The sequence below is a fragment of the Humulus lupulus genome, chromosome 4, assembly GCF_963169125.1.
Source record: "Humulus lupulus chromosome 4, drHumLupu1.1, whole genome shotgun sequence".
NCBI classification, from domain to species: Eukaryota; Viridiplantae; Streptophyta; class Magnoliopsida; order Rosales; family Cannabaceae; genus Humulus; species Humulus lupulus.
The window spans coordinates 188923997-188945222 of NC_084796.1; positions in this window are offsets into that span (position 1 = coordinate 188923997).

Here is a 21226-nt window from a genome sequence, read left to right on the forward strand (position 1 = left end):
ATTGATTTATTAAGTTTTTAAGTAATTTTACATTTATTAGTCTTATTGTAATTTTCTAGATTTTTATATATTTTTATAGATATTTTATTATAATATGTTGTAGTTTAAATTATGTGTAATTAATATAGTTTAGTTAGAAGTAAAATAAAAGTGCAATTTTGTTGATCTTTATTGATAAATTAAATTAAGTTCTAATTAAGTATTTTCAAATAATTAATATGATTTATTTATAATTGAAAATATTTGATTGTTATTTAATTTAATTTTTTATGGTGTAGGAATTATGTTGTATCTTTGTTGTGTTTGAAGAATAAAGAGAAAGAAAGAAAATTGGCATTTGCGAAGAAGAAATAGAAAAAATTAGCACAAGGCCATCTTCTTCAGCAGGCCCACACCAAGGCCCGGTTGCTTTCGAAGCCCAGGCCCACGCCGAAACCACCTCAGCATCAGCACTCCACCGAAGCCACCTTCGGACCAGCAAGCCCCAATCCACGCCAGCTGTCCTCTTTTGCCCAGCTGCTCCCAGCCGTTTGTCTCCACCAACTCAGCCAACTGACCATTTCCTTCTCCCCAACCGTGGCCCAATTCATCTCTCCAGCCCCAAGTCAAATGCCACCAGCCATTCAGCGCCTGCCACCTACCCTCACAGCCAGCCTCCAAAGCACCCACCCAAGCACACCTGGGCCCTCTTCAGTTCACTCCCCAGACAGCATCTCCTCACGGGCCAGCCACAACCGAACACAGCCACCAAAAAGGCTAAAAAATCATATTCTTTCCCAATGTTTTATTTTTCTTTTCACTCAAATATCAATTCACTCTTCTCTATTTTTCTCACCTAAATAAACATTCCTAATTCATTTTTTTTACCCTAGCTTTTCACTAATCTTTTACCCAACCAAACATTTCATATTTCCAATTCTCTTACACTTACTCTATTTATCCTACCACTTCCCAACACAATTAAATTAATCAATTTATTTATTTTAATTTGATTAATTTAATCTCCATATTTTGCCTATAAATAGAGTCTTGTAAGACCATTTGGGAGAGCTCTTCTTCATCTTTTCAACCTCTCCTACACTTCATATTTTCTCTCTTCTTTTCACTATTTTCTCTACCATTTTCATCTTTTGAAGAGCATGTCAAGTATGTTATTTTGTAATTTTTATTTCAATCTAGTTATGAGCTTCTAATCTTTTTTCAAGATTATTAAGATGATGATGAAGCAAAATGTAACTAGATAGTATTTTTTGTTGTATGTTGATTTCCCATTTGTGCAACATTGTTTATCGATTTTTCTATCAAAGATATGCATTTTTCATCTATTATTGATTTTTAAAGCATATTACACTTAGCTCTTCATTGTACAAAAATATGATATTCTTTGATTAAATGTTTTTCATTAAATTGTTCACATCTAATTCTTAGAGCATAAGTATCATATTTTGCCTAAACATGATCTCTTTGATTTTTTGTAGTTTCATTAGGTTGTAACACAACTAATGCTTAGAAATTATATCTTATATAAGTGAAGAAATATCCTACATTTTTTAAAGTAACTTGTGCTTGAATAGAAAATGTATTTTGAAAAAAAGTACAGTGTGATTTATTTCAACTATATCTAAACTTGGGAATCAATATACTTATAAATACTATTGAACTTGCATTTTGTGGATTCTAATCTCTTAATAATTTTATTTTACATATCTCATTTGAAAACCATTTTTCTATTTAATCTTAAATCTTTTTATTACTTGTCTTTTATTTTTCTAAAACAAAATCTCATCAAATATTTGGAGCTAGGTTAGAATATTCTTGCTTTGTTTGAAATAGTTTCTTTTGATGTTAGTCAACTCCCATGGGTTCGACCTCGTACTTACATGAACATTATATTCTGAAACGATTCATGCACTTGCAAGTTTAAATATTAAAACACCCTCTTTTGGGATCAACAATAAATAATCCAATTAGTATCACTCCATAAGTACTTTCATCATTGAATTGCAATATAAAAGTCCAATTTTAGGACTACTAATTAGGTGTAAATGCTTCAATGCGACCTTTAGGGTCTCTTAGTATCTATTGGGCTCTTAATGCAATTTGAGGGTCTCTTATAAATTAGGTGTAAATGCTTCAATGCGACCCTCAAGGTCTCTTAGTGCAATTTGAGGGTCTCTTATAAATTAGGTCTAAATGCTTCAATGCGACCCTCAAGGTCTCTTAGTGCAATTTGAGGGTCTCTTATAAATTAGGTGTAAATGCTTCAATGTGACCCTTAGGGTCTCTTATAAATTAGGTGTAAATGCATAAGTCCTTCAATATAGTAAGAAATACATAACACCAAAAGTGGATGTTCGTAACAAAAAAAAAACATATCTAACTAGGGATCTGCACTACCTTCATATAATTGAATTGCATATGTCTGTCTAAAAGTATCTATGTTGTCATCGTTTAGCAACGTTCTAGCTGACTCGTTGCACTTACCAGCAATGTGCATTTCTATTGTTCTTCAGCATGAATATACCACAATCTCCTCTATGAAAGACAAGGTTAACTATATTAGTATTATCTTTAAAAGTTGACTCATACATGTAAATTTAAATGAAACTTACATTCTATTGCTTTGAGGAACAGTATCTGCGGGGGCAACTTCTATCTTCATGAAGTACATACATTGAGCACGAAATTCATTAAAATGACCACTATCATGAAGTAATAGCAGAAAATATTATGCAAGTGGTTGCACTGATCTTTCCATTACTTCTATGGAGATCCAATAGTCTGGATTGGAGTTATAAATCCATATTGTCCACATTCTAATGTCTACTACCAATGCCATCCAATTTTTGTTATTATTGTTCCATGGCACATAGAAGTAATTCACTTTGGACCAAGCTCTCCCTCTAATGGGTCTGATTGCATCAACAAATGACATTAGTTGTGGAGACTTTTTGTATACTGTGGTGCTAGTCTTTCGAGACTTGCAATATAACTCACAAACATATTTCCCAAACTCATCAGTCAAAATGCATCTATCTTGTGGAAAGATGTCTTGAAATTTTTCCATTCGTTTTCTAAATATATAGGTTATTTCATCCACATGCTGCCCAAAAGCATCAACTATTCAATATTAGTTAAGTTGGAAAATAAAACTAGTATTAACTAATTATTATGAAATAATTGAATGATAAAGCTTACCTCTACTCCCACAATAATACGAGGATTATTACACAAGATGACATTGCCGCCTAAAAATGAAGAAATCTGAACTATAGTGTCATCTGCATTGTCTACATAGTTATGAAGTCTTTCATAGAACAGTTGTACCTTCTCTTCCGCACTTGGAACTAGAGTAGGTCGCACAAAGAACTGAAAAACCAAATAAAGAAAAGTAAAATAAGTTAACATAACCAAATATATTTGCGTTTTAAAAAATTCATAAGCAATTTTTATAAGTGGATAAATACCTCATCATCTTCTTCTATTACTTTGGATATTCTTGCAACTGTGATATTTTGGACCTTAACATTTATTTTCCAACCAATCCACTGTGGAATATGATTTCCTGGAATTCTTTGTCCAATCATTTCTCCCAATTTTGGCATTGCTTCACAGATCCATATCTATAAGAATCAAAACATAAATTATAGGCATGAAAAACATATGATAAGCCATACTTATCAAAATTTAGATACAAAATTTTAGATTTTTTTACCTGAAATATCCAAGGACAACATATGAAGTTCCACCTGATAATATCTTTATTATGATCTTTCCGGAACTTTACACGAGTGATTTGATCTATAATCTTCTCATATACCAGCCTCCCCCAAGGATATTTATCAAATATTTCCAAATTGTCCACTAGTCGTAGCCAAGATAAATCTATTGTAGTACCGGCACTTGAATTTAACAGAAATGCAATTAGTAGGTAGATAAAGCACAACTTCACTCTGTCTTTCGTTCTCTCCTCTTTTGGTATATTATCTAGCACATTTGCTACATCCTCTATTTTTATAGACCTATCCTTGGAGTACTTATTCTTTAAATTGTTGTTTGATGAAACCACATTTAGTTCTTCTGGTGTTAATTCGCCACCAGTGTATAATCCAGATACTATTGCAAACTCTTGGATAAAGAATCTCACAAGTTTGTCATTTATCAAAAACCACAACTCATGCTTTTTTTTTACAATTTATCCTCCTTGCAATTATCTGGTGCGATAAGGCCCCCCAAAACTTCCATTTCCAAGGGAGGTCCAACAAATGACCCAACTGACCATATTTTCTAAAAACAATCTTGTCAGTTTTTGATAACCAAGAATTTATTTTTTCAAATATTTGCATCGAAGACCTAATGGTAACTTTAGATTTCGTTTGAACATTTTCATTCATAATAACACTCGAGACACAAGAAAGCTCTGTTGTCAAAATAGTTCTAGAAATCTGAAATTTGCCAAACAAACAAAATACAATGTAAATAATAAGTGCAAATATTTATTACAAAATTGAAATAAGCGACCCTAAGTTGGGTTAGGTCTCTTAGTGTATATTTACATCAACAAGAAAATTGAAATAAGCGACCCTAAGAGACCCAAAGGGTCGCAAAGGTCGCTTAGTGTATTTTAACATCTAAGAAGAAAATTGAACTAAGCGACCCTCTGAGTCGCAAAGGTCGCTTATTGTATTTTAACATCAAGAACAAAATTAAACTGAGCGACCCTAAGAGACCCAGAGGGTCTCAAATGTCACTTAGTGTATTTAACAATTAAGAAGAAAATTGAACTAAGCGACCCTCGCTTAGGGTCGCTTAGTGTATTTTAACATAAAGAATAAAATTGAACTAAGCGACCCCAGGGTCGCTTAGGGTCGTTTAGTGTATTTTAACATAAAGAAAAAAATTGAACTAAGCGACCCTGTGGTCGCTTAGTGTCTTTTAACATAAAAAATAAAATTGAACTAAGTGACCCAAAGCGACCATAAGCGACCCTGAGGGTTGCTTAGTTCAATTTTATTCTTTATGTTAAAATACACCAAGCGACCATAAGCGATGAGGGTCGCCTAGTTCAATTTTATTCTTTATGTTAAAATACACTAAGCGACCATAAGCGATGAGGGTCTCTTAGTTCAATTTTATTCTTTATGTTAAAATACACTAAGCGACCATAAGCGACCTAGTTCAATTTTATTCTTTATGTCACAGAAGGTTGCTTAGTGTATTTTAACATTAAGAAGAAAATTACACCGAGATACCCTAAAAGACCCTTAATTGCACTAGGCGACTCTATAAGTTACATATGGTCTTTTAGTGTAATTTTCAACTCAATATTCATATAATTTTCAGAACAATGATGAACTCTAACAATGAAAATAAACTTAAAATTATAGAATTTTCACTTTTTTCAAATTGTACATCAATTTACTCAAAATCAAAATTATTCTAATCCATTAAACTCATAATCTTAATCATTCTAATTCATTAAACTATAATCATAATCTTACTTGTTCATTTGATGACAACGGAAAAAATGTAGTTGATTCTTCCATTGTTGCTTCCATTATATTTTCTTCAAAATAAAGAGCATAAGAGAGAAAGGGAATGAGTGAAAGTGAAACTATTGTGGAAATAAGTAGAAGAAAATAAATACCAGGAAAAATCTTGTCGCTGTTGAGGGTGGCCGGAGCTCGTCGCCAGCGAACTTTTCATGGTAGAATGAGGTTGTTGTCTTCAATGGAGAAGGAGAGGGAGAGGTATGTGAAAGAGAAGGGAGGAACACGATGGACTATTGTTTAGGGTTTTGTTATATGTATTAAACTTATTTTGTTTAAAAATCCTGCCACATCATCAGATTTTAAAAAATGTAATAACTATAAAAATTAATTAAAATAAAAAAGTCATTTTGCAAATATCAATATCTGATAAAGGCATTTTGGCAAATTCCTCATTTTTCTCTTCTTTATTTTTTTTAAAGAATGACTTATTTCTAGGTTAATCGTGACCCCCTCCACCTCTGTTCGACAACCCCGCGTGCAACACCTCCTCCGTGACGGCACCCCTCACCTCCGTTCGACAACCCGGACAGCACCCCAAGACAATAGCCCAACCACCGTTCGACCCCAGGACAGCAACACCTCAGGTGACTGGTTTCCTCCTTCTCAGGCGACAACACCTCAGGTGCACTACGGATTCCCCAGGTATGACCTCCGCCCTCTCTCATATTTCCTTTTTCTTTATTTTTTTTCCTCTCAAAGTTCAAACTCCCAAAAATTCTTCTCAACTTTCTTTCTTCTGATTTCTGGGATTGAAGATTTAGAATGCCGAATTGGGTCTTTTGTAGAGTCTATAGAAACTGTCTTGTATTGTAGAAGAGCTACATTTTGTTTGATTCTTTTTTTGCTTCTTGTTCATGTTGCAGTCCTAGTTTAAGTTGATTGATTGGCTTTCAAGTCCTGCTATCTTTGGAAGTTAAAGGCCTCTTCTTTAGTTACTTTGCAAGATTCATCGATCTACCATTTCAATGTGGTATACTTGTTGGGTATTTCTTAATTTGTTAAGAATCTATTTGATTTTTGAATAGTTTTGGATTTCAATAATGCTAACAGTACTTGTTGGATTCACTGAGCTATTAGTCATTACTTTGTGGATTATTAATTTTCATTGTTTGATTAATAATGCACCATGAGCAATGCAAAGAATTGGTTATGACTTTTTGTGCTCTTCCTATAACAATGGAGCTTCGTATTAAACTTTAAATTCTTGATTGTAACTACGACTATTATTTGCATTATTGAAGACATCATATGCTTCATATTCTGCAAGACCGTAACTAATATTGAAATTGAAATAATGCATTTTTCATTGTTTACCAGCATATGCGTAATATCCCTCTAGTAATTATTTTTGAAATCATGACAAGGTGGATCGTCAAGCAAGAATTAAAATGTTTTTTTCCCTAGTCATTCATCATGTACCTTACTTTTTCTTAACAGACTCCTATAGATGTCTAAATAAGTGACTAACTCAGTAGGTCTCAACTCAAGTATAATTTGGCTCATGTATATCTCATGTCTTTTTTAACACCTCTTGTAAATATATGTAGTACCTTTGCGCAAAACTCTTAAATTGTTTTCTTAAGGGCTTTCATTTGTGGTTTTATAGGGTTTTGATGAATACATGAATTTGGTTCTTGATGATGCTGAAGAAGTCAATGTCAAGAAGAAGAGCAGCAAGACACTGGGTATGTGTCTTTAATTTCTCGTCCCATTCTCTTGTGCTTGTCGATATACTTAGGTCTGATTTTTTTTCCTTGTTCCTCAAGGAGGATAATTTTGAAAGGAGACAACATAACTCTGATGAAGAATTCGAAAGTATGCCATAAAAACAGCTTATATTTGTATGTATATGCTATTTAAATATTTCCCTCTCCCTCATTGGTAACTTCTTTTCTTTCTCAGGGGAAAATGATGATCATGTCACTGATTGGATTGATTAGGGCGTACAATGTTGTTCCCGTAGCATAGCATGTATGTTGAGTTAATTTAGAATTACTATTTTGGCTGCTTGGTTTGAGTATATTGTTGGATAACATGTAGGGGAACTCATTGAATGTTGATTTTATATGCCTATAAGTAGATAAGTTGTTGCATTCGCTTCTCTTAATTAGTATTTGCTATGCTCTGATTTGTCATGTTTGTGAAATCTAATCATGTCATTTCTCCTAGGTGGAACTATGATGTCTGAGGCTGAGTCATATCCCCTCATAAGTTAATAACCATGTGAAATTGTCTGCATCCTCTTTCAAAAAAAAACTGTTTTGGAAAATTACTCTTACGGAACATTTACATTTACCTCTTGGAGTTTTCCAGGCACCACATTGTAATGTCACAAATTTTCAAAATTTTAGTCACAGGATGGGGATAACAAATTATCATGTCTTTAGGAAGGGTTGCTATATTCTGAACCCAAGTATCATAGAAAATTCTTTGCATCTAGACGGAAAAACTGGTGATGGAAAAGAACAAGGAATAAAAAAATAGATTTAAACATTATAAAATATAATATAATAATAAAAAAAATCTTGTAGTGCATTGTAGCTACCACAGCATCACCATATTTGCGGCACGTTGGAGATGACCTTAATCCATTTATAATCAAAATTTTACTAAGTAATCAAATTTTTATTAGATAAAATCAATTAGATATTTTTTTTTTTTAAAATGATCAAATTTAAATTTGTACTTATTTATATATATTAAATTTAACTTATACAAACTAAAAAATAATAAATTAGTATTATATTTTAAATATTATTATTAATAATAGTATTTTAATTTATATTAATATAATTATTAAATATTTATATACTTGGCTTAAAAATTGTTTTACAGATATTTATATACTTGGGTTATATTTGTATTTCTTTAAAGCATTTTAGAAAATTTTAATTCGGGAATAGAAGGAAACAACTCGAGCTCTTTCGGAAACTGCTGCAGGTCTGAATGGACCTCCGTCACCTTTCATTGTAGCTCTGTCTGAAGAGCTTCGAACTTCTCTTCCAAGGCTTCTAGCTGAGAGTCCTTCTTCGGTCCCATATTGAATCTTACTGGCTCTGATGCCAATTGATATGCGGTTCCTGCTTAGGTTAGAATAAACCAGTGAAATCCAGGGAAACAATGGCAATGGAAATGGATATTTGTATTAAATTATCACGAATTTGAGAGCCTGAGTTCTCTCCAAAAGTTTTACAGATTACCACAATCTTCTCACCCAAACAAACTAACCAATACTCTCTTATTCTAAACCACTCGAGTAAGCCACAATACCGTATACCCTACTCACACACAAGTTGCTCTCCTATAACTAATTCATGATGTGCCCCCTCCCCCCTCCCTCTGTGCTGACTTGTCCAATTCCTTCCCTTTCCCCTTCTAGTGTAGACATAAGTGATGGGAGGCCTGTCAGTTTCTTTTCTCCTTGTTCTCATTTATTACTTTATATTATATTTTCAAATTCAAAATGCATAAGAAATGTTGATGTATTGTATTGATACTTCTATGCAGGGCGTAACTCTAGATGAACGAGGACTTGTTACTAATGAAGAAGAGAAGAGACTTGAAGAGGTATTATTTTCTTCCCTTGTAATTTTTACTCGCAATAACAAAATAGATGTAATTTATAGTTGAGGGGTCTGTTTTTTTATTTTTTTTCTTTCTATTTATTAAATTATTCTGCTCCTTCTTTTTCTGCTCATTTTGTTAATAAAACTTTATGCATCATATTATAAAAGGAAAAAAAAGATGAAACATAACAGTGTTCGGGTGTATGTGAATATCGTTTTGGGTTTTCTCTTCATGTGCCTGAATGTCTCTTTTATTCTTCCTTGTGCCCGAATGTTTATTGTTTATATTATTATGTGTTTTCATATGTAAAAGTATGTTTTCTCATGAGATTTTTCTCCCCTTCCTCTTGTTATAGCTTGGTAGAAGGTTACAAGGTTCTTCTACAACCAATCGCTTTGAAGATCTCAACTTGCCTGGAAAAACAGCATCAGATTTCTGTACTTCTGAAGAAATGGTTCAGTTTAAAAAGCCCAAGAAAAAGAAATCATTGCGAAAAAAAGGATAAGCTAGACTTAGATGCCCTTGAAGCAGAAGCAGTTTCTGTAGGTATTGGTGATCTTGGTTTCCGTAAGGATGGGAAGTGGCAGTCTGTTAAACAAGAGCAAGAGAGAGCTGAGGCTGAAAGGAGGAATATTGCATACCAGACAGCATTGGCTAAAGCAGATGAGGCATCTAAATAATTACAAATGGAACTGTTGAAACAGAGGAATTAGAAAACCCTCCACTATCAAATGAGGAAACACACGATTAAAGCTGCAATATTGTGACCGTTGCTACAGCTGTGCAATTGTCCTTGGAGATTCCCTCTCGTACACAAAATAAGGAATGGATGTACCATATTTGATGAGCTGTATTTTCTCTCCAATCACAGCATGTATTTTATAACCGTTTTGGTCTATTTATTCTCTTACTTTCCATTTTGTAAATTGAGCCAATTGAATACAATTAATTGAAGGAGAAAGTTTAGTCCTCTGTTGCCTTTTTTACTCTGCAATTTATTACCTTTTATCTTGGTATCAGAGCCCAGGTTCTCACGTCCATGGCTACCCGACAAGAATCAGACACAAACTCCTCTGCAACAAACCAGAGTGCTGCTCTGCCCACCACAGTCGCCACCACCCTTCCTGGAGTCGAGACTCCTTCACCTTCCATTTCTCTTCCCATTCCAACACCACATGCAGCTTACTCTCTTGGGTCATCAACCCTCAGTCAAGCCCCAGGCTTCTTCCCTTCTTCCCATTTGGCTCCACTCACAATAAAACTCGACAGAACAAACTATTCGTTTTGGAAATCACAAGTCCTACCTGCACTTCGAGCTCAAGAACTCGATGGGTTCATTCTCGGCACTAAACCGTGTCCACCACAGTTTGTTGACAGCACAATCGGAGGAACTGTCCCTGGTGAATCTCGCCAAGTCAATATCGGATACACTATCTGGATACGCCATGATCAAGCTATCCTAAGTTGGCTCATGAACTCTATCTCTGAATCAATGTTTGGTCACATAGTTCGATGTCAAACCTCCATGGAACTGTGGAATACCCTTGAACTTCTTTTTGTCACCAGCTCTAAAGCCAGGACACTTCAACTACGATTTCAACTTCAATCAATGAAGAAAGGAAACCTCTCCATTCACGACTATATGCTCAAAATGCGAAATTTGGCAGACAATCTCTCTGCTGCTGGCCAACTAATTCCTGATGAAGAACTTATTCTCTACATCCTTGGCGGTCTCGGTCATGATTATGAAGCCGTGGTCATTAACCTCACTTCTCGCCATGACCAACTCACCTTTCAAGAAGTTCAGTATATGCTTCAAAGCCAAGAAATGCGTCTGGACCAAATCAATACTCCCACGGACCAGACTCCTCCAAGTGCCAACTTTGCCTCTCAATCTAGAAGGCCTTCAAACTTTCAGTTTCAACCTCAATCCCAATCTTTCTCTGGTCGTGGTTTTCCCAATCGTGGCCGCGGACGTGGTCGAGGTGGTCGAGGAAATCGTATAGTGTGCCAACTCTGCACTCGTCCTGGTCACATCGCCTCAAAATGCTATCACAGGTTTGATATCTCCTTCCAGGCACCTGCCAGTTCCAACTTCTCCTCACCAAACCAGCAAAACCACTCTGGCTATCCTTTCAACAACCAAAATGCCTCAGGTAACCATCAACAAGCCTTCCTCACCTCAACTATCAACCCTGATGAAAATGCCTGGTATATAGACAGCGGAGCCACAAATCACATCACAGCAGATGCATCCAACTTGCAGCAAAAAATGGACCAAAAAGGTATAACTCATCTTGTTATTGGAAACGGCCAATCTCTCTCAATCACTCAAACTGGTAACAGCAAACTCACTCTATCACATTCACCAAATTATTTGCATCTCAAAAATATTTTATGTGTCCCTGCCATAACCAAAAATTTGCTCTCTATTTCTCAACTTACAAAAGATAATCATGTTTTTGTTGAGTTCCATGCTGACTGTTGTCTTGTGAAGGATCGAATCACGGGGAAGGAGCTGCTTCGGGGAATGCTTAACCATGGATTATATCAACTGCAGTTTACACAGTCATCTTCTCCACATGTTCTGCTCAAGTCCACCAGTCTCTCAAACACTTCAAGTTCTATCGAGTCTGTCAAAACCACCACTGTCCATGGTGGAGAGTCTTTACTTGCTTAATCAAAATCTGATGTTAGTGTATGGCATCAACGTCTTGGTCATCCTAATCTCAATGTAATGAAAGTCATGTTGGCTAATGAAAAAGTTGCTTTTAAATATGAAATTCCCTTTTGTGATGCCTGTCATATAGGAAAATCAAAACATAAACATTATGCCATTTCCCAAAACAGCTCCAGCAAACCTCTAGAGTTGATTCACTCTGATGTTTGGGGTGCTGCCCCCATTCTCTCTAAAGATGGATATAGATATTATGTCCATTTCATTGATGATTTTAGCAATTTTACTTGGATTTTCCCACTCAAACTGAAATCTGAAGTCAAAGACATTTTTATTAACTTTCAAAAGTTTGTTGAAAGAAAGTTTGATACAAAAATTAAAACTCTCCAATCTGATTGGGGAGGTGAATACAGAAGTCTTGCACCATTTCTCAAATCCATAGGTGTCCATTTTCAACATCCTTGTCCACACACTCACCCTCAAAATGGAAAATCGGAAAGAAAACACCGTCACATTGTCGAAATGGGCCTCACACTACTGTCCCAAGCCTCACTGCCCTTGCACTACTGGTGGGAATCCTTTAGTACAGCCACATTTCTTATAAATCATCTGTCAACTCCCACCTTAGATCACAAATCACCAATCGAAGTCCTCTTTCAAGTCAAACCAAAATTACACTTTCTCAAAGTCTTTGGCTGTGCATGCTTTCCCCATCTTAGAGCTTACAACAAACACAAATTAGACTTTAGGTCCACCAAATGTGTCTTTTTAGGATATAGTCTACACCACAAAGGTTATAAATGCTTACATCCAACTGGCCGTATTTATATAGCTCAAAGTGTCACTTTCAATGAACATGAATTTCCTTTCTCCACTGATTTTCACGTTCTTGACTCCACAGTTCAGTCTTCCTCTTCCCCAACTATCCAATACAGTCAATGGTTACCTTCTCTCTGTACTTTTCAACAGGAAAATGATTGTGTAAATTCGGCACCAGCTGAAGAATCCATGAGTTCAGCAATCCCAGATGCATCTTCACCTCCCCGTGGCACACCTCAATCCTCCAACATTCAGCATGAAACTCCAAGGTCAGTTCCATCCTACCCTTCCATACCTCTTGGCACTCATCTCCCTTTCAATAACAACTCTCCAATTTCAGCATCCACATCATCGTCCTCTCCACCAACATCTTCCCCACCTCCCCTACCCACTCATCCCATGATCACCCGCTCCAAAGCCGGCATCTTCAAACCAAAAACTTTTCTTGCCTCTCTATCCGCTAAAACTGCCTCTGCCCTTCTCACTTCCATTCCTGCCACCATCGCTGAAGCCATTGCCATACCCGCCTGGAAACATGCCATGGATGAGGAATTCTTTGCCTTAATCAAAAATAAAACTTGGACGCTGGTTCCCTTCCACCATACAATGAATGTTGTCGACAACAAGTGGATTTTACGCATCAAACACAACTCCGATGGCTCCGTTCAACGCCATAAAGCACGCCTTGTTGCCAAAGGATTCCAACAACAACCAGGTGTTGATTTCTTTGAAACGTTCAGTCCCGTCGTCAAGCCACCTACCATTCAACTTGTTCTCACTTTGGCCGTCACATACGATTGGGACATTCAGCAAATTGACATCAACAATGCCTTTCTCAATGGCACTATTGATGAAGAAATTTACATGTCTCAACCCGAAGGTTACATTGACTCTACCTATCCAAACCATGTCTGCAAACTCAATCGGGCTCTCTATGGGCTCAAACAGGCTCCTCGCGCCTGGTTTGACCGCTTGCGCAACACCCTTCTTCAACTTGGTTTCCACAATTCGGTCTCCGACACCTCCATGTTCTATTTCCATCAAGGTGATGCTCTCATGTTTGTCCTCGTATATGTTGACGATATCCTACTTACTGGCACTAAATCACAACAGGTTACCTCCATTATCTCTCAACTCAATGTCTCTTTTGCCCTCAAATCCTTAGGCTCAGTTCATTACTTTCTTGGTTTTGAGACAACTAGGGGGGCTGATGGCATTCATTTGTCCCAAACCAAATACACAATTGATCTTCTCACTCGAACCAACATGATACATGCCAAACCATGCCCCACTCCCATAAACCAGAACAATTCTCTTCACCTACAGGACAGTCAACCTTTTGAGCATGTCACACTCTATCGAAGCACAATTGGGGCGCTCCAATACCTCACGCTTAGCAGGCCCGACATTGCATTCACAGTCAACAAATTGAGTCAATTCCTACAAGCTCCCACTCAAAACCATTGGCAAGCATGCAAGAAAATTCTTCGGTATCTGGCAGGGACAGTTGGAGAAGGAATTAAATTTACACCAGCAACAAATCTCTCAATTGAAAGCTTCTGCGACTCAGACTGGGCTAGCTCGTTGGATGACCGGAAATCAACAACTGGGTACTGCGTTTATCTCAGTGGTAATCTGATAAACTGGAGCTCTCGAAAACAAAAATCGGTGGCTCGTTCAAGCACCGAAGCTGAATATAGAGCTCTTGCTCAAGCGTGCACCGAGATAGTATGGCTTCAATCTTTACTCAAAGAAATTGGAATTACTAGCAACACTCCAGCCATCATTTGGTGTGACAATTCAGGGGCTCGACAATTGGCCTCAAATCCGGTATTTCACTCGAGAACTAAGCACATCGAAATAGATGTCCACTTTATCAGAGACAAAGTTTCAAGCAAAGAAGTCGAGGTCAGATATGTCCCCTCCAGTGAACAAACTGCAGACATACTCACAAAGTCTCTATCGATCGCAAGCTTCCAATACTTAAAAGGCAAGCTGGCTGTTGTCTCATCACCCCAGCACAGCTTGAGGGGGCGTGTTGAAACAGAGGAATTAGAAAACCCTCCACTATCAAATGAGGAAACACACGATTAAAGCTGCAATATTGTGACCATTGCTACAGCTGTGCAATTGTCCTTGGAGATTCCCTCTCGTACACAAAATAAGGAATGGATGTACCATATTTGATGAGCTGTATTTTCTCTCCAATCACAGCATGTATTTTATAACCGTTTTGGTCTATTTATTCTCTTACTTTCCATTTTGTAAATTGAGCCAATTGAATACAATTAATTGAAGGAGAAAGTTTAGTCCTCTGTTGCCTTTTTTACTCTGCAATTTATTACCTTTTATCTGGAACAAACTCTTCCCTCCAAACCAGAGGAAGATTCAGTTTACGCAGATGATGATGAAGATCTTTATAAATATCTGGCAAGAGCAAGGACATTAGCTCTCAAAAAGAAAGACGATGCACCATCTGGTCCTCAGGCTTTTGCACTTCTTGCCGCCAGCACTGCCAACAACCAGACTGCTGATGAACAAAATCCTACAACTGGAGAGCCTCATGAAAACAAGGTTGTCTTTACAGAGATGGAAGAATTTGTATGGGGTCTTCAGCTTGAAGAAGGTATTTTCTGTTTATTTTTAGTCAAAATAATAATGTAGAATAATTTTTTGAGAATAGGGATCTATTATATTTCATGAAAGTAATATCTAGCGTACTGTACATGCATGGTGCTATATTCTCATTTTCTAAGCTATGTTTTAAGGAATAATAACAGGTTGGAGAGTCTGGTGTCCTATCCATAAATCTTGTTCTCATATTTTAGATTTAGAGAAATTTTAAACATGTGATTCGTAAATGGAAAGAAATAACTTGTATGTTTCTTTTTTATTTTTCAGAAGCCCATAAGCCTGATGGCGAAGATGTTTTTATGGAAGAAGATGAGGAACCGGAAATTTCTAACGAGGAAGTAAAAATTGAGCCTGGTGGGTGGACTGAAGTTAATGATACTGAAAAAGATGAAGATCCCAGTAAAGAGGATAAGGAGGAGATTGTTCCAGATGAAATTATTCATGAAGTTGCAGTTGGTACAGGATTGAGTTACTTAAAGAGAGAGGAACGCTGAAAGAAAGTATTGATTGGGGTGGTTGAAATATGGACAAAAAGAAAAAGCAAACTTGTTGGCATTGTTGGGGATGATGATGATGAGCCAAAGAAGGGGATGCAACCACCTCGCCAAAATAAGGATGAGACTCGTACTTCATCTTTGGTCCATTCAAAGGAGACTCACCCACCTAAAGTCTATCATGAAAGGGACATCCACATTGAAAGGACTGATATTGTAAGCATTTCATTTTCTTAGCCTTTTGATCTTTTCATATGCTTTGTTATATATGATGTAAAATGTTTATGTAAAGTCTTTGGCTTTGGGGGTTAGAGACCTCTCACAGATCTATATATTTTAAATTAATACTCAACTGAAGGTTCGGAGACTATAGTGTTTGCTCTGTTGTTGATTAGCTAGGACTCAAAAGGCTTCCTTGGTGGATCCATGCCATTCAACTGTTGTTGGACACTCACAATGCACGAGTGAATTATGTCCATGCAAGCACTCCTCAAAATTAAAGGAATAATTTTATTTTTTGAACTTTATATTAGAAGAATTTTTTTTAGTCACTCATCCACCAACTTTATATTAAATACTTTGATTGCTTGCTTATGCATGTATACTGATAACTTGAATTTTCACTATAGACTGATTTGGAGTTACAACCTGTCAACATGTTTTGACATTATGCTTCTTTTTCTTGCTTTTTCTTATGATCACGCAAAAGCATCTCTTTTCTCACTAGTGCTTTATTTGATTCTGACAGCCGACTCCAAAGGAAGCCTTTTAGATTCTTTCTCATAAGTTCCATGGAAAGGGGCCTGGAAAAATGAAACAAGAACAGCGCATGAAGCAATTCCATGAAGTGTTGAAGTTGAAGCAGATGAAGAGTTCGGATACGCCATCATTGTCTGTGGAGCGGATGAGAGAAGCTCAGGCTCAATTAAAGACTCCATATCTTTTCCTTAGTGGTCATGTCAAACCAGTATGTTTTGTTCTTTTGTTTATTTAATTATTTTCTCTCACAATGTTGGATATTAATTGCAGAATTTCTGAAGTTCAACAAAATATTTAAAACACTTTGAGCCTTGAGATAGTGAATCTGTGAGGCTATTAAATTTGAATCAACATATATGCTTGTGATCCAGTGCACTGGAAGTTAGTGATCATTAATCTAGATGACCATACATGTTACTATCTTGATCCACTTAGAAAATCTCCTCCAAATGATTTGAAGAACCTTATGAACAAGTAATACATTTGAAACTCATTTTAGAATATAATATAGTTATTTGATATGGAAATAAAAAATTAATATGCTGTTCATATTGATGTATATGCGTCTCTTCACACATTATGCGAAAGACAGGAAGGAATGAAAAAAATTACAAGTGGAAAGTAGTCAATTGCCCTCGTCAAACATCTTCAGTGGAGTGCGATTTTTATATTATAATGATGATGAAGGACTATTTCTTGAATGAGACACTCATGCGATGGCTAACTAGTAATGTAAGTGTATTTATTATTATTGAACTACAATTCGATTGAATTTAATTTCTGACTTAATTTTTTATTTTCTGTTTTGTAGTGTGGTGGGAAGAATACATATACACTTGGAAAAATTAATGAAACTCGAAATGAAGCCAAGCTTCTTGAGCGGATGAGTCATAGCTAGAGTAACTTTTGAAATCAGAATTAAAAAAATATACTAATTGTAGTTTTTAGTTAGCAGTTACATAGTTATTCAAAGTGTACATTTTGATCTTGTAATTTTTAGATTTGGAACATACTGAGTTCTATTGATTTTGTCTGCCTATTGATTTTGTCTGAACTATGTTGTAATTACACAAGAAATTATGAATGAATATAGTTGTTGAAAATAGAGAGATGAAAAAAATTTCATATTCTACATGGGACGTCGATCTCCACAAAACTGTTGTCTTATGTATTACAGGGGATGATGCTTGCACATAAATTTTCATCTCATGTACTGCAAGAGGATGACACTTGAGTAGGAACTGTCGTCTCATTTACTGCAGTGGATGACGCTTGCACAAAAACTATTGTCTCATGTACCACAAGAGACAAGGTTTGTATAGGAACCATCGTTTCATGTACGATGGGAGATGACACTTTTATTTAAATCGTTTCATGCTTTATATGACATGACATTGCATGAGATGACGGACGTATGAGAGTCCATACGACGATCTAAAACCATCGTCCCATGTCAATTTTGTAGTAGTTTGTAATTTCTAAATCTTTTGACACACATATTCGTTCCTTATATCTCATTGTTCCACGGTTACTGAGAGTAAAATCTTTGCTATTTCCATCTTGGATTCCTTGTTTATACATTTGTATTTGCAGATCCTTATTCTATCCTTATGTAATTGTGTCTAACACAGTTGAATGTAGAGTCGAGTTTGCTAATCCCCCTATGATCAACTCTATACGTGCTCGTTCTACTTCTTCCATCAACTTGGCACATATTTTTCTTATAGCCATTACTTTCCCTTGGCTTCTACGACTTAGGGCCTCGGCTACCACATTCGCCTTCCCCGGATGATACAATACTTTACAGTCGTAGTCTTTGACTAATTCTAACCATAGTCGTCGCCTTATATTTAACTCCTTTTGAGTGAAGAAATATTTCAGGCTCTTATGGTTCGTATAAATTTCACATTTCTCCCTATAAAGATAGTGTCGCCATATCTTCAGTGCGAATACTACTACTGCCAATTCTAAGTCATGTGTCGGGTAATGTTGTTCATACTCTTTCAATTGCCTAGATGCATATGCTATCACCTTCTCTGCTTGCATTAATACGCACCCTGGTCCCTTCTTCGATTCATCACAGTATACGACAAATTTCTCATTATCTGTAGGTAGACTTAATACAAGTAACATAATAAGTCTATTCTTCAAATCCTGAAAGCTCGGCTCACAGTCATTAGTCCATACAAACTTGATGCCCTTTCTGGTCAGTTCTTGTTAGGGTTTTATGCCCTAATTAAAACCCAAATTCTTTGTAATATCATTTTATTATCAATAAAAGAATAAAAATCATTTTTTGACTTGGTCAATCACTTTGCTCACATGTTTTATTTTCATGATTATTTGTTTAATATAAACTTCTATTAAATCCCGAGCATATAGTTGATCGTATTTATAGTGACGTAATCACAGTGGAATATAAATATGATTATATGTTCAAAATAAGTTAGTCTTAAGATTAGTCAGTGCACAGGATTTACACTGACTTGTCAATCTACGATATGATCTACTTACACATTGTAGTGTTATGTTCTTTCCAGAACATTAGCAAAGTAGATAAGATCGGATGTATTTGTTACATCGGACATGACCGATATTGACAGTTGATAAGATAAGTAAACATACCGTTATTATCTATTCTAGTCATATCATATAGTTGACCATAGGTCAATTCAATCTCAATTTTGAGTGGTTAGTATTCTAACTGATTGTATTATTTGAGTTCTTTGACTTGTTCGTTACCAACTTACCCTACGGACTAGCCCATACTTACATCTTGGGAGCTCGGTAGTATAATTGAGTGGGAATGTTAATCATAGATATGAATATCTATAGCTCCTGGTGAAGAAGTGAAACGGTGGTTTCCTTTTAGTTTGGTTCAAGGTGTTAAATGATAGAGATCTCATTTCAGTAATTAAATTAGTTTACTGAAATATCATTTATAAGGAACTAAGTGTTTTAAGGATAAAATACAATGAGAGGTAAAACGATATTTTAGTCTCATCTCATTGTAGATCGTCTATAGATGATTGAGTGACAATTGTGGTTGTAACAATGGATAATTAGTAGCGTATATATATTTGTTATAGGGCGTTCTATGAATTCAAGAGTGCAATTCCAAGTCTATAGTGGAGTCACAAGGAATTAATAAGTTAGTAAATTTATTTGTTAGATTTATGATAACTTATTGGAGCTTGATTTCATAGGTCCATGGTCCCCATTGTACCTTGGATAAAATCATCTAGATAGTCTCAATTAATTGATTTAATTATCAATTAGAATTATCAAAGTTGACCAGGTCAATTTTGGATAGTTTCACAGAGTTATATAATTTAGAGAAGAAAAGAGAAATTAAGGCAGATTTATTAATTAAGATAAATTAGAATCTAAATTAATAAATAAGTTTAAATCAAGGTTCAAATTATAAATAATTAATTAGATAAATGATTTAAATGATTATTTAATTAATTAAATCAATATAAAATAATACAAGCCTTGATTTTAAGTCCAATGGGCTTATAATCAAATGGGAAATTTCACGGGCCTAAAGCCCATGATAATTTCGACCTAGGGCTTCAAATTGGCTATTATTTTATTGATTTTTTAATTAAATTAAATGGCCTAATTGATTTTATAAAAGGAGTGCTTAGAGAGAAGTCAAAACACAAGTTTGATAAGTCACAAGTCAGATTTTCTGATAGGTTTTAAATTCTCTATAAACACAAGTCATTTTCTAAGCCTCTTTGTTATTTTCTCTTATTCTCTTTGTATCTATCTCATGTGTTGAGAATTGCCCACTCTAGTCTAGGTGATTCTAAGGATACTTTGGAAGGCTGTGAAGAAAATAAAAGATCGATTCAGTTTCTTGATAATACTTTGCGACAGAAATGATACAAGGGTTAGAGAAACTGAAGGAATGACTCATTCATTCCGTTGCGTATACTGTAAGTATTCTTATCATTGTTTCTCTTTGAATTCAATTTTAGAATCATGTTCTAGGTTATCTAATATTAATTTGTTTAATATTAGATGTACATGAAAATAAATAAAGATCTTGTATAAGTTTTCCCAACAGTTCTGTCAATGGCGTGGCAATCTTTGAAAACCCTTCTGCGAACTTCCGGTAATACCCTGTCAACCAAAGAAAACTTCTCACCTCTGTAGCATTCATTGGTTGTGGCCAATATTTTATGACTTTTATCTTTACTGAGTGCACCTTAATACCATCCTTACTAACAATGTGTCCTAAGAACGCCACTTGAGTTAGCCAAAATTCACACTTCTTGAATTTTGTGTACAATTGATGCTTCCCTTTTCAGTGTCAACCTTAGATGTTCTTCGTGTTCCTCTTCAATTCGCGAATAGATTAGAATATCATCTATAAATACTATCACGAACTCATCCAAGTAGTCCTTGAAGACTCTGTTCATGAGGTCCATAAATGTCGCAGGAGCATTGGTAAGTGTTTACCCAAAAACGGCTGCTGATGACGTGGCAAGGATTTCTCACACGTGGTTGACACGTGGCAGATTCGAAATAAGGAGATGTTGTTCGATTATCGACCAGCTACACATTGCTTCGTCAAACCTCACGATTAGATACGACCAGGCTGGTCGTATGATTTGGTTTATTTCCTTAAAAGATTGTAATCTTGTAATAACTACATTGATTATTTCCTCTTTATTGCCTTGATACACGGATATTAAGGATAGTTAAGGCCCATT